Source organism: Neovison vison, chromosome 3 (assembly GCF_020171115.1).
Source record: "Neovison vison isolate M4711 chromosome 3, ASM_NN_V1, whole genome shotgun sequence".
NCBI lineage: Eukaryota > Metazoa > Chordata > Mammalia > Carnivora > Mustelidae > Neogale > Neogale vison.
The window spans coordinates 178,226,657-178,239,068 of NC_058093.1; the positions used below are offsets into that span (position 1 = coordinate 178,226,657).

At 41.5% G+C, this 12,412-nt stretch overlaps 1 protein-coding gene across 10 annotated transcripts in view; it reads right to left on the reverse strand.

Annotated features, from left to right (window-relative positions):
• EPB41L3 (erythrocyte membrane protein band 4.1 like 3) overlaps window positions 1–12,412 on the reverse strand; it is a 147,837-nt gene that overhangs the window by 90,909 nt on the left and 44,516 nt on the right. The gene's annotated exons all lie outside the window — the stretch shown is intronic.

Sequence of the window (12,412 nt, forward strand, 5' to 3'; positions counted from 1 at the left end):
TTAATGGGCATGCCACTACGCTTATAGCAGTTTTTTGCCAAAAACAGCAAGACAGGAGCCGTGCCGGTGGCTACCATGTCACTTTAAGTAATTTCTTATCTTAGGTAGATGATAACTATTTCAGAATACTTTTATGGTAAAAGTATCAGGAACAAAGGGCTAGTGTAACACTCTAAGCAAATGATACACCCGTTAGTATAATACGGAATTATGCAAAATACTACTCCATAGCAAAATCACCATTTAGTTCTGTTTTCGCAACACAGGCTGGAGAATGTTTAATAACTTCAAGAAGAGGGAGCATACAAATACCAATCTATGTCATAAGCTAAATGCTACATCCATGTTTCCAACCTACAATCCTATTTACAATCACCAGCCATCCTTTCTGTTGACTAAAAGACATATCAACTTGGCATGTGCTCAGCTGCCCAAAGCATATGTAAATATCAAGACCAAACACTGAACAAGATAGTGATCCAAATAAAACGAACACATTTTCTTTTTTCCTTTTATGCTTTAGAATTTTAAGCAAATCTTCAAAGTAAATATTATACTCCCTTTTGTATGCTTTTACTAGAAAGCATTAAGTCCACAGAAAAAAACAGAGAGAAGGAAAGGTGGTGTTATGGTGTAATCCAGAGCCTACAATCAAATTCAACCTTTTAGAAGGGAGAGGGTCAATTTTAATAGTCAATTCAATTTGCTAAACTCTCAGTTAAGTGCCAAATAGAAGTCAAGCACTGCCCATGGCTTAGAAACAGAAATAAGTATGTTTTTAAGGTTTTTTTTTTTTTAAAGATTTTATTTATTCAACAGAGATAGCATAAGCAGGGAGAGTAGAAGAGGGAGAAGCAGGCTCCCCACTGAACAGGGAGCCTGATGCAGGACTTGGTCCCAGGACCTTGAAATCATGACCTGAGCCAAAGGCAGTCGCTTAAGCACCTGAGCCACCCAGGTGCTCCAAAACAGAAGTAAATATATTTTAATCCAACCCCTCTCCTCATCCCAAGGAGTGGAAGAAATGGACTCTTCTCACAATACATTTTCTCCATCTTTCTTATTGTAATTAAACATTGTTTAAGCTGGCATTCCTTCACCCAGCTTGAGACCACAGCAAGTTGAGGTCAGGTGATGAGGTCTGGACCAATGAGAAAAGAGAGAATATGTCTGCAGTGTTTAGGTCATCTTCATAAAGGCAAGGGCACATGCCCAAGGTTTCCTTTTCTCATTGGCTAGGAAAAAAATGATCGACCTGGTCACCACAGGTTCAGTCATGGAGGCCTCAAATTCAGGATGCCAAGGCCACCCCTTCCAACCTGGGCCCCTGAATGAACTCACGGAGCACAGCTCAACTGCTCTGGACTGTTCCAGAAATTCATTTGTCTTCCTTGAACCTCACTATGCTTGTTCAGGGCCAATCTAATACATATTCTCCAGAATAAAATTCTACCAAAATATAGTCATGCTCTAAGGGTTCCCATCTCCTTAAAAAAAATAGCCTTCCCCCATCTGACATTCTCCATCAGCTAGACCATATTTCTCTGCTTTCCACTTACAGCTTCTCAAAAAAATTTGTTGAAATATAGAAGACCAAATGATGGAGCATAAAGAAGCTGAGCAAAAGAGAGACAAACTACTAATGGACCACAAGGCGAGAATTTGAGGGAGAAGCGATACTGTAAGATGAAACAGTATTAGAATAATTGGGATTCCAGAATAATAATAATATTGGGAGTACACTGGAGCAAATTATAGTAGAGAATTTCCCTAATACGGTAAAGGGAACAAGCATCAAAATCTAGGAGGCCGAGAGAACCCCCCTCAAAATCAATAAAAACAGGTCCACACCCCATCATCTAATAGTAAAACTTCCAATTCTTAGTGACAAAAAGAAAATCCTGAAAGCAGCTCAGGACAAGAAGTCTGTAACATACAATGGTAGAAATATTAGATTGGCAGCAGACTTATCCACAGAGACCATGCAGGCCAGAAAGAACTGGCATGATATAGTCAGAGCACTAAATGAGAAAAATATGCAGCCAAGAATACTATATCCAGCTAGGCTATCATTGAAAATAAGAGAGATAAAAAAAAGAGAGATTAAAAAGCTTCCAGAACAAACAAAAAATTAAAAGAATTTGCGAACACCAAACTAGCCCTATAGGAAATACTGAAAGGGGTCCTAAAGAGAAAGCCTAAAAGTAGTAGACCGCAAAGGAAAAGAGACAATACACAGTAACAGTCCCCTTACAGGCAATACAATGGCACTAAATTAATCTCTCTCAATAGTTATCCTGAATGTAAATGGGCTAAATGCCCCAATCAAAAGACACAGGGTATCAGAATGGATAAAAAACCAAAAGCCATCAATATGCTGTCTATAAGAAACTTATTTTAGACCCAAAGACACCCCCAGATTTAAAGTGAGGGGGTGGAAAACAATTTACCATGCTAATGGACATCAAAAGAAAGCTGGGGTGACGATCCTTGTATGAGATAAATTAGATTTTAAGCCAAAGACAACAATAAGAGATGAGGAAGGACTCTATATCATATTCAAAGGGTCTGCCCAACAAGAAGATCTAACAATTTTAAGTATCTATGCCCCTAACATGGGAGCAGCCAATTATATAAACCAATTAATAACAAAATCAAAGAAACACATCGACAATAATACAATTAATAGTAGGGGACTTTAACACCACCCTCATTATAAATGGACAGATCATCCAAGCAAAAGATCAGCAAGGAAATAAAAGGCCTTAAATGACACACTGGACCAGATGGGCATCACAGATATATTCAGAACATTCCACTGCAAAGCAACAGAATACACATTCTTCTCTAGGGCACGTGGAACATTTTCCAGAATAGATCACATCCTGGGTCACAAATCAGGTCTCAACTGGTACCAAAAAATTGGGATCATTCCCTGCATATTTTCAGACCATAGTGCTCTGAAGCTAGAACTCAACCACAAGAAGAAAGTGGGAAAGAACTCAAATACATGGAGGCTAAAGAGTATCCTACTAAAGAATGAATGGGTCAACCAGGAAATTGAAGAAGAATTGAAAAAATTCATGGAAATAAATGAAAATGAAAACACAACAGTTCAAAATCTGTGGAACACAGCAAAGGTGGTCCTGAATGGAAAGTATACAGCAATACAAGACTTTCTCAAGAAACAACAAAGGTCTCAAGTACACAACCTAACCCTACACCTAAAGGAGCTGGAGAAAGGGACACGTGCACCCAAATGTTTATAGCAGCAATGTCCACAATAGCCAAACTATGGAAAGAACCTAGATGTCCATCAACAGATGAATGGATAAAGATGAGGTATATATGTATGTACAATGGAATACTACGCAGCCATCAAAAGAAATGAAATCTTGCATTTGCAACAATGTGGATCCAACTAGAGGGTATTATGCTAAGTGAAATAAGTCAATCAGAGAAAAACAATTATCATATGACCTCCCTGATATGAGGAATCTGAGAGGCAGAGAGGGGAGTTTGTGGGGTAGGGACAGCAAAAATGAAACAATATGGGATCAAGAGAGAGACAAACCATAAGAGATGTTAATCTCACAAAACAAACTGAGGGTTGCTGGGAGGGGGAGGGATAGGGTGGCTGGGGGAGGGTATGTGCTGTGGTGAGTGCTATGAAGAGTGTGAGCCTGATGATTCACAGATCTGCACCCATGGGGGCAAATAATACTTTATATGTTAATAAAAATAATAAAAAAAATTTTTGTTGACCTCACTGTCTTCTACTTCCTCCCTTCCCCTCTCCCTGCAAGGACTCCAGTCTGACCCCCACTGAGGTGAACAGTGCCACGGACCACACACACTTTTCTGCCCTCATCTCATTTCACCTATTAGCAGCCCCGGCCCAGGTGATGAGAATTTCCTTGTCAGCAGGTTTCCCTCCCTTGGGGTTCATAACACACCACAGCCCCCCAGCTTTTCTCCTATCCCTCAGGCTATATCTTCTCATTCTCTTTTATAGACTACTTCTTATCCAGCCTCTACAAGTGGGAATCTTCTGGAAAACTCAGCTCAGGCTCTCTCCTCTTCTCACTTGGTATTTTCTCTCAGCTAATGCTATGCTTTCCCAGGGCTTTAAATACCTCCAGAAGCCAAGTGCTTATAGACTCATACCTCTGGTCTGAACCTCTGTTCTGAGGTTTAAAACCCAACTGCCCACTTGACATTCCTCACTGATAGCTCACAAGTACCTCTAGATTTTTCTCTCCCAAGTCCGTTCCTCTCTTCCCTCTCCTTCCTCACTCCACTAAATGGCAATGCCATTCCTTTAAGTCAGAATTCCAGAAATCAGCCCTGAGATTTTCCTTTCCTTACTTTCTCTAATATAGGACGTAAAGTTTTGCAAAATATATAATTTTGCACATACATATACAAATACCTATATAAAAATATAGATTTCCAAACTATATCTTGACTTGGTCCCCTGCCAACATGCAAGCTATCATTTCTTTCCTGAACTCCCTAATAAACCTCCTCTTCCCTGTCTATTCCTGCCCATTTCTATTCTGATCTTCATAAAACATAAATCTAGTCATAGCACTCATGTTAATAGCTTCCCAATGTGTTTGAAGAAAAATCCAAACTCTTAATTGCCATGGCCTTCCAGCACAAGCCTAGGCCTCAACACCGGATCCATGCCCAGTGGCAGTGCCTACCCATCTCTCCCACAATGATCTGGCCACGTGACCTCCATTTAGTTGGCAAAGCCCAGCAAGGTTTTCTGCCTCTAGGTTTTTTAGACATGGTATTCTCTGTGAGAACATTCTTTCCTGTGCTCTTCAAGTGGCTAACTCCCCATTCCTCAAGTGTCAGCTTGAGAGAGGCATTCCCTTTTTACATAGCTACTCTACATGTGGTACCGGTAGCAACATAGTACCTGGACCATCGTAGGTATTTGAATAATTATTTCAAGAACTAATAAAACAACCCCTCATCATATCCACCCATACACATGAATGTGTAATAACTGTTCCTTATAGTCTTTAAGCTTTGTAAAATCTCTCAAGTGAGAAAAAGTAGGTTTTTCTATATTTAATGGAAAAGAGAACTCAGTTACAACTTTCAGAGCTGAAACCTCCCTACAGGTAATAGATGTTATCTTGGTCTGATCACATGCTAATGCTTTTACCAGCAGGTCAACGGGTTTTCCAAAAACTCAAAAAGAAAATATTTAAGTGGTTTAGAGACTCTCTGTAAGAGTACCCAAAGAGTCATGAAATCATAAAATTAAAAAAAAAAAAAACGCAAATGACTAATTTTAAAAAAGTACATTTTAAAAAGATGCTTAGGGGCCCCTGGGTGGCTCAGTCAGTTGGGTGTCTGCCTTCAGCTCAGGTCATGATCCCAGGGTCCTGGGAATCCCAGGTTGGGCTCCCTGTTCCATGGGGAGCCTGCTTCTCCCTCTGTCTCTCTCTCTCGCTCTCTAATGAATAAATAAAACCTTTAAAAAATGTTTAATTTTCTTCCCCAAAGGGCAGTTCTTGCATAGAAATCATATTTTTTAAAATGTTGGCTACCTTCGATATCTCATATTTTCTATGAGTATCATATTTGAGATTCCCTATCATCTGTGTTTTGGCAAAGAGCTCTAACTTAATAATTAGATGTCAAATGGTTACTGAAGCAAAACCAGGATCACATCTCAAAATATGAACCTTTTAGTTCATTTCACTTTAAAATCTCTGTACCATCTTTATAGTTCTAATACGTGAAAATAATTAGCAGCAAATGAGTTTTCATGTGTTAGGGTAGATGACAGACATAATTTCTTTGGCCTCCTGCTTCCTCTTCCATGAAACAAAGGGTTCAGCCTGGAAATTAGTGATGACTGAGTGCGGTGGGTGTGAGGAAGGGAGTGGAAGACCCCGAACTCGAGATCTCCTTACGGTTTGTCTTCTTACAGACGTCTCCCACCTCTTTCATTACCTTCTTTCAGTCTCCTTGTCTTTGTAAACATTAGAAGTTTTTACACAAATGTGGTTTTAGTACAGACTTCCCTGGGATGGACGTTTCCGTGCACTGCAAACTTTAAAACGCTGTCCAGTGCATGTTAAAATAGGAATCTTTCTAAACACATGACCTTAATAAATAAATAAACATGAATTAAAAGAGAAAGATCAGTACAAAAACATCCCAATATTGAGTGTCAGTGTTATTATGCTGTCATGAAACCATTCTGCGACCTGCTTTTCTCTTTGATTTCATGACTTGTCCCTAAGGCAGACTGCCCACTCTACAAAAGCCAAATAAAAATGCAAAAGAGAACCCAGCAACCACCTATCAACTATATAAATAAAATAACCTACCATTATTTTCTACCCACAAACATGCCATATGATACCTTACCTGTCATAGATAACGTAAGTCACAGAACCTCAAACCCTGAATAAACACCAATGCACTTGTCAAATACTTCTGAAGCATATTATTTTCCCCGGCACTACATGAATAATATAATGAATGAAAATCATTGCTGTTTCTTGACTAATTGTAATAAAATAAAGCTTTCATGGTGGCTGAGAGATGGTAGAGCAATAAACCTTAAAAATGTAAGGCTTCTTCGTTCTGGAGTCTCACGAGAATCCATACGTAACTCCACATATCTGAAAGGGCGTAAGTTCATACTGTACCTAGAGGTAAAGAGCATCGACAGACTACATCTGTAAATCCAGTTTCCAAAATGTTTAGGTCTTCTTCCCTACCCATGTACCGATACAAGCGAGTGAGGAACTGATTTTTAAATGGCAAACAATTAAAAGCGTAAGCATCTAAATAGAGCACTTTTAACTTTAACTCATTATTTTCGTAATTTTAGAGTGGACACTTCGTCTTGTACCCAAATGCCACAACATTTTCTTAAAGCACATTTGTAGGATATTTGCACGGCCTTGTTTTTGTTTGGCTTTTTTTTTCTTTTCTTTTTTTTTTTTTTTTAAAGATTTTTATTTATTTGACAGACAGATCACAAGTAGGCAGAGAGGTAGGCAGAGAGAGAGAGGAGGAGGAAGCAGGCTCCCTGCTGAGCAGAGAGCCCGATGTGAGGCTTGATCCCAGGACTCTGGGATCATGACCTGAGCCAAAGGCAGAGGCTTTAACCACTGAGCCACCCAGGCGTCCCTTGTTTGGCTTTTCTTATGCTCATTCCTCGCTTTCCTGGATGACCTTTGCCACTTAAAGTCGCACACCTCCCTTTCTAGCTCGGTAAACTCTACTGCTGTCCAACGTTCCCTCTTCTTCTCATATGTTCACTTTGGATTAAACGGAGCTGCCCATGATTTCAGTTACTAGAAGCGAACACCATTGCTTGTAATTCTAAACAGAGATGACACATAATGTTTTGGCTTAAACTCTGCCCTTTCTTGAAATTAAGTTTACATTATCAGCTGGGTTCTACCTCAACTAAAAAACAAAGGCTTAGACTTCTGGAAACTCTGAAGCCTAAAAGTTGAAGTCAAGACTTTGAGTATTCCAGTAAGGGGGCAAGAGGAAGCCTCCATTTTTCAAGAAACTGGCACTATATTCATGCCTCTCGCAGGGAGAGATTTAGTAAATGCCTCTCCCAGGGAGAGATTTAGTAAATGACCAAGAAATTAAGAAATAGTGATGAGCTTCCAAGGGAGTCCACGCAGGTTCAAATGAAGTCACAGTCCCAATCCCCAGTTTGTTTCACCTATAAAAACTGGTCATGCCTTTGTTCCTTTTCACCTCCAATTTTCTATTCCATAGAAGAAAAAAAGTCAATTTCTCCTCATCTTTTCCACTTTTAGAAGTAGCATTGTAAAATCTCCATCTCCCAACTACAAGACTGCTTAATTAGCTTTTCTATTCAAATTCACCTCCCTCTCTTGCTGATACTAAAATTCAGTCATATTAGAAGATACCAACCTACAGGGCACCTGGGTGGCTCAGGGGGTTAAAGTCTCTGCCTTCAGCTCAGGTCATGATCCCAGGGTCCTGGGATGGAACCCCACATCAGGCTCTTTGCTAAGCAGGGAGCCTGCTTCCTTCTCTCTCCTCTCTCTGCCTGCCTCTCTGCCTACTTGTGATCTGTCAAATAAATAAATAAAATCTTAAAAAAAAAAAAAAAAAGACACCAACCTAGCAAGGACTTCGTGCAGGAAAATGCTCAATGTACGTATCTGCCATTTATGCACAGAAAAGGATTCCTACTGAATAATCAAGCACTTTGCAAAAACAGAAACAAAAGAAACAAAAAACCAACCAAACAACCAAACAAAAAAAAAAAACCCTCTCTATACTATTTACCTGTCTTCAGGGATTTAAGACTAAAATGGATGAACTTTTTTAAAAAAGCAAGCTTTTTTCCTCTTCTATTTCAAATATAAATTCATAGGAGAAAAGAGGCTAGTATATAAATGTCAGTTATTTGTGACTACAGAATAGTATCCACCATCAACAGTGAGCCAACTATAAGATGGTACTATCCCCTGGCACTTCTACTGGATTCTGCCTATGAGAAGAAGAAGAAGAAGAGCCCTCATACCATCCATCTTAAAAAACAAAAACCACAGTCAAAGCAACAATACAGGAAAGCAAGTCAGCCTGCTCTTGGACTCACTGACACTCCACTCTTCTGAACCCACCATCCCTCCCCCTCCAGTGGGGAGAGAATGAGTCCTACCTCTTCATTATTCTTTAGAACCATTCTTTGGAAGGAACTGTTGTTCCACCTGGTCACCAACCACACTCTCCCTCCCACTCCCTCTTCAGAGTGTCCCCGATTATTCTAGGACACCTTACTAAGTAAGGTTACCAATAACTTCCCTACAAGCCAGTAAATCCCAGGTGACCTCCCTTCTCATCCTTGAATTCTCTGCTTTGGACACTCTTGATTTTCCTTCTACCTGTTCTGACTACCTTTTCTCGTCTCCCTTGGCCTCTTCATGGCCTGTTTCCCATTTCCTTTCTAAATCTGCTGACTCCTTGGGGTCCATCACATTCTCCACACCCTCTTTCTTGGAGAGCTCCTCCACTTCACTTCAAATATAATGACAACTACAAAGTAGAAGTTCTTCAATCTGGAACCTCTCGGAGCTACAAATCCATATATACAATTCGACTTCCCACCTCGCTTACCTGGCTATCTCTCAGAGGCACCTGAACTGAACACATTTCCTTCCAAACCCTTGATGCCCCGACACTCTCTGCTCTACTGCGGTCTTCCCCACTTCAGTAGGAGGGTTTCCATCTGGGTGGCGGCTCACGCTAGGGATTGGAAGAGCGCCCCTCTCCTTACTCCCAATTCAGTCTACAATGTAGACTCCCAATGCCGGTCAACTGCACGTCTGGAATTGTGCGCAAAGGAAGAAGACAGCAGAGAGTTCTATCCAGAGGTTACTCACCAGACAAGGGCAGTGTGAAAAATCAGCAGAACTTACTTGTGTGAGAGCATGCGGTCTGCTGCAGCTGGAACATAAGGGGTGTGTGGGGAGTGTTGAGGGGCGACGAGACAAGCCAGGCAGAGGCCAGGTCCTGCAAGGCTGTCTGATCAGGCCAAAGAGACTTCGTGGCATTGCCCAGACCACCTCGCTGGCGGCCAGAAGGATCACTAACATCAGAAGGGGTCAGCTGGACTTTTTCATGGTTTCAGCTCAAAATTAGGCCAATTTGATAAAGCAAGGAGGCCTCGATGGTGGCAACAGTAGATGAGTTATTCCTCAAAGCATAAAACAATGGGATTCAGGACCAGCCCCTACCAAGTATCTTCAAAAACTTGACAATCGAGTTGAGATGCTGAGTGTTTCTGACGAGCAGCACGGATGCTAGAGAGTTTTGTTTTGTTTTCTTTTTCTCAAATAAGCTTTTTGGCCATACTAACTTCAACTGTTACAAGCCAACGTACCAACTCCTATTGGCTGGCTTTATGATTATAGAAGCAGAAAGCTGGAATTTCTATGAAGATGACACGATCATTCAAAAATTACTTTTACCGGGGCGCCTGGGTGGCTCAGTGGGTTGAGCCACTGCCTTCGGCTCGGGTCATGGTCTCAGGGTCCTGGGATCGAGTCCCACATCGGGCTCTCTGCTCAGTGGGGAGCCTGCTTCCCTCTCTCTCTCTGCCTGCCTCTCTGACTACTTGTGATTTCTCGCTGTCAAATAAATAAATAAAATCTTTAAAAAAAAAATTACTTTTACCATGATGACTGCAAACCTCCCAGGATTACCAAGATCCATCTTTATGGAGACAAAAATGTCATGACAGCACATCTACAATTCAGATTTGGGAATTTAAGAAACAAGATTTAAAAACAACAACAACAACAAAAACCACAGTCCCCTGCTTCAAGGAGTGTACACACTGACAGGAGACCCCCGAGAAGCAACCAACCACGGCGCCCAGGTTGTGAGAAGCCAGTCCAGAGAAGGGGGCTATCAACAAGCCTGCAGGGGTACAGAGGGCTGCCATGGGAAATAAGCCTCGTCTGATAGAAAAATCATCACAAACCTTCTGTCCCAAGTGAAATGACTAGTTTTAAGCATTGGGTGCAAGTAAAAAAATCACAGGCTACTTCAGGAGGATAAAGGGAAATCAGGGATAAAACAAAGTGCAGGAGAGGCACCCTGCTGGGCCAGGAGGACACAAACTGGCCTCAAGTGCGCCACATGTTCTGTGACCTCAATGGAATATGTCTTCTCTTCTGTTCTAAAATTCTAGGATTCCTGAGAGCCAGAGGTACTGTTGTATTAACAACATGAAATCTATAAAAATTCTGTCCTTGAAGATAAAAAATGACAGGGGCGCCTGGGTGGCTCAGTGCATGAAGCCTCTGCCTTCAGCTTGGGTCATGATCTCAGGGTCCTCAGATTAAGCCTTGCATCTGGCTCTCTGCTTGGCAGGGAGCCTGCTTCCCTCTTTCTCTCTGCCTGCTGCTCTGTCTACTTGTGATCTGTCTGTCAAATAAATAAATAAAATCTTAAAAAAAAAAAAAAAAAAGAAGAGGACAGATACTGATCTCACCCACAGGCCCCCAGGGCATAACTCAACTAGGGCAGGCAATCATGGCACTAGCAATAAAGCCTGCCGCCCCACCACTGCACCCTCAGCTGAAGGCTTCATTAACTGACTCAATTAGCTTTTCTCACTGAAGCAATACCCAGATCATCCGAAAAAGCTGAAGGAAACACTCTTCGTTTATGTAATACTTCTGAGCAACCTGGTTTATTTTTGGTAAGCTTTCAGCTTTTCAAGCTCAAAAACGTTTAGAAAAAAAAAAAGTGTGAAGCAGAGGAATTAACAAGTACCGTTTAGAATATAGACAGAGATGAGATTATGAGGATGTCCATCTTGTCAACATATCATCATTTTTCCTAATCCAACGGGTACCAAACACCGGGGCATAAAATCACACGTATCTCTGAAATACCAAGAATATTTGGTCATTCCCATAAGCCCTCTAAATACTTTTCAATAAACCAAAGAAGCAGCTGACTGCTATATGTACTGGGGGGGAGGGGGCGGGGGGGGGGCAGAGCGGAGAGGCTTACCTGAGCGAAGAACAGAGTTCAGGGGTAGCAGTTAGGAGAGGAAAGTTCCCGAGAGGACAAACCACTTGCAAATTAAATCCATAAGAGAGGGTGGCAAGAGAACCAATTCAGGCTCTGTTCTAGGACATCTGGATTGTGATCACTCTGACAAAAGCAGCTGAATTCCCAAATGGGGTTTCCTGAACTCCAGAGGCTGGGAAAGAGCACCTTACAGGTCTGAGAATTTGTTCTGCTATTTTAAAGGGAAGTGTACATTTATACCACCCTCACCAAGTTTCTTTACTTTGGGTAGGAAATTTATAAGTTTAGAAATTCTGGCTACATCATTTCTTCAGGCATTAATACATTCCTTGTTTCCTAAATAACTGGTCTGAGGCCTGGGGATACATCAGATAAAGACAAATGGGTGTCTGCTCTAATGAAGCCTATGTTCTAATTGAAGGGGGGAAAAACTGTCAGCGGCACATAGATGTTATTCGAGAATCCAATCTAAAGTAGATGGCGGCTGCTTACATTGGGCAGTTAGGGAGGGCTTCTCCAAGGAGCGGTGTTTAAGTCAACATTCTGACATCAAGAAGCATCTGCCGGGGCACCTGGGTGGCTCAGTGGGTTAAAGTCTCTGCCTTTGGCTCAGGTCATGATCTCAGGATCCCGGGATCGAGCCCCGCATCAGGCTCTCTGCTCAGCAGGGAGCCTGCTTCCTCCTCTCTCTCAGCCTGCCTCTCTGCCTACTTGTGATCTGTCAAATAAATAAAATAAAATCTTCAAAAAAAAAAAGCACCTGCCCTGTGAAGTCATTGGGAAATACCTTCCAGACAGACTAGTGTCCAGGTCCAAAGAACAAAATGAGCTT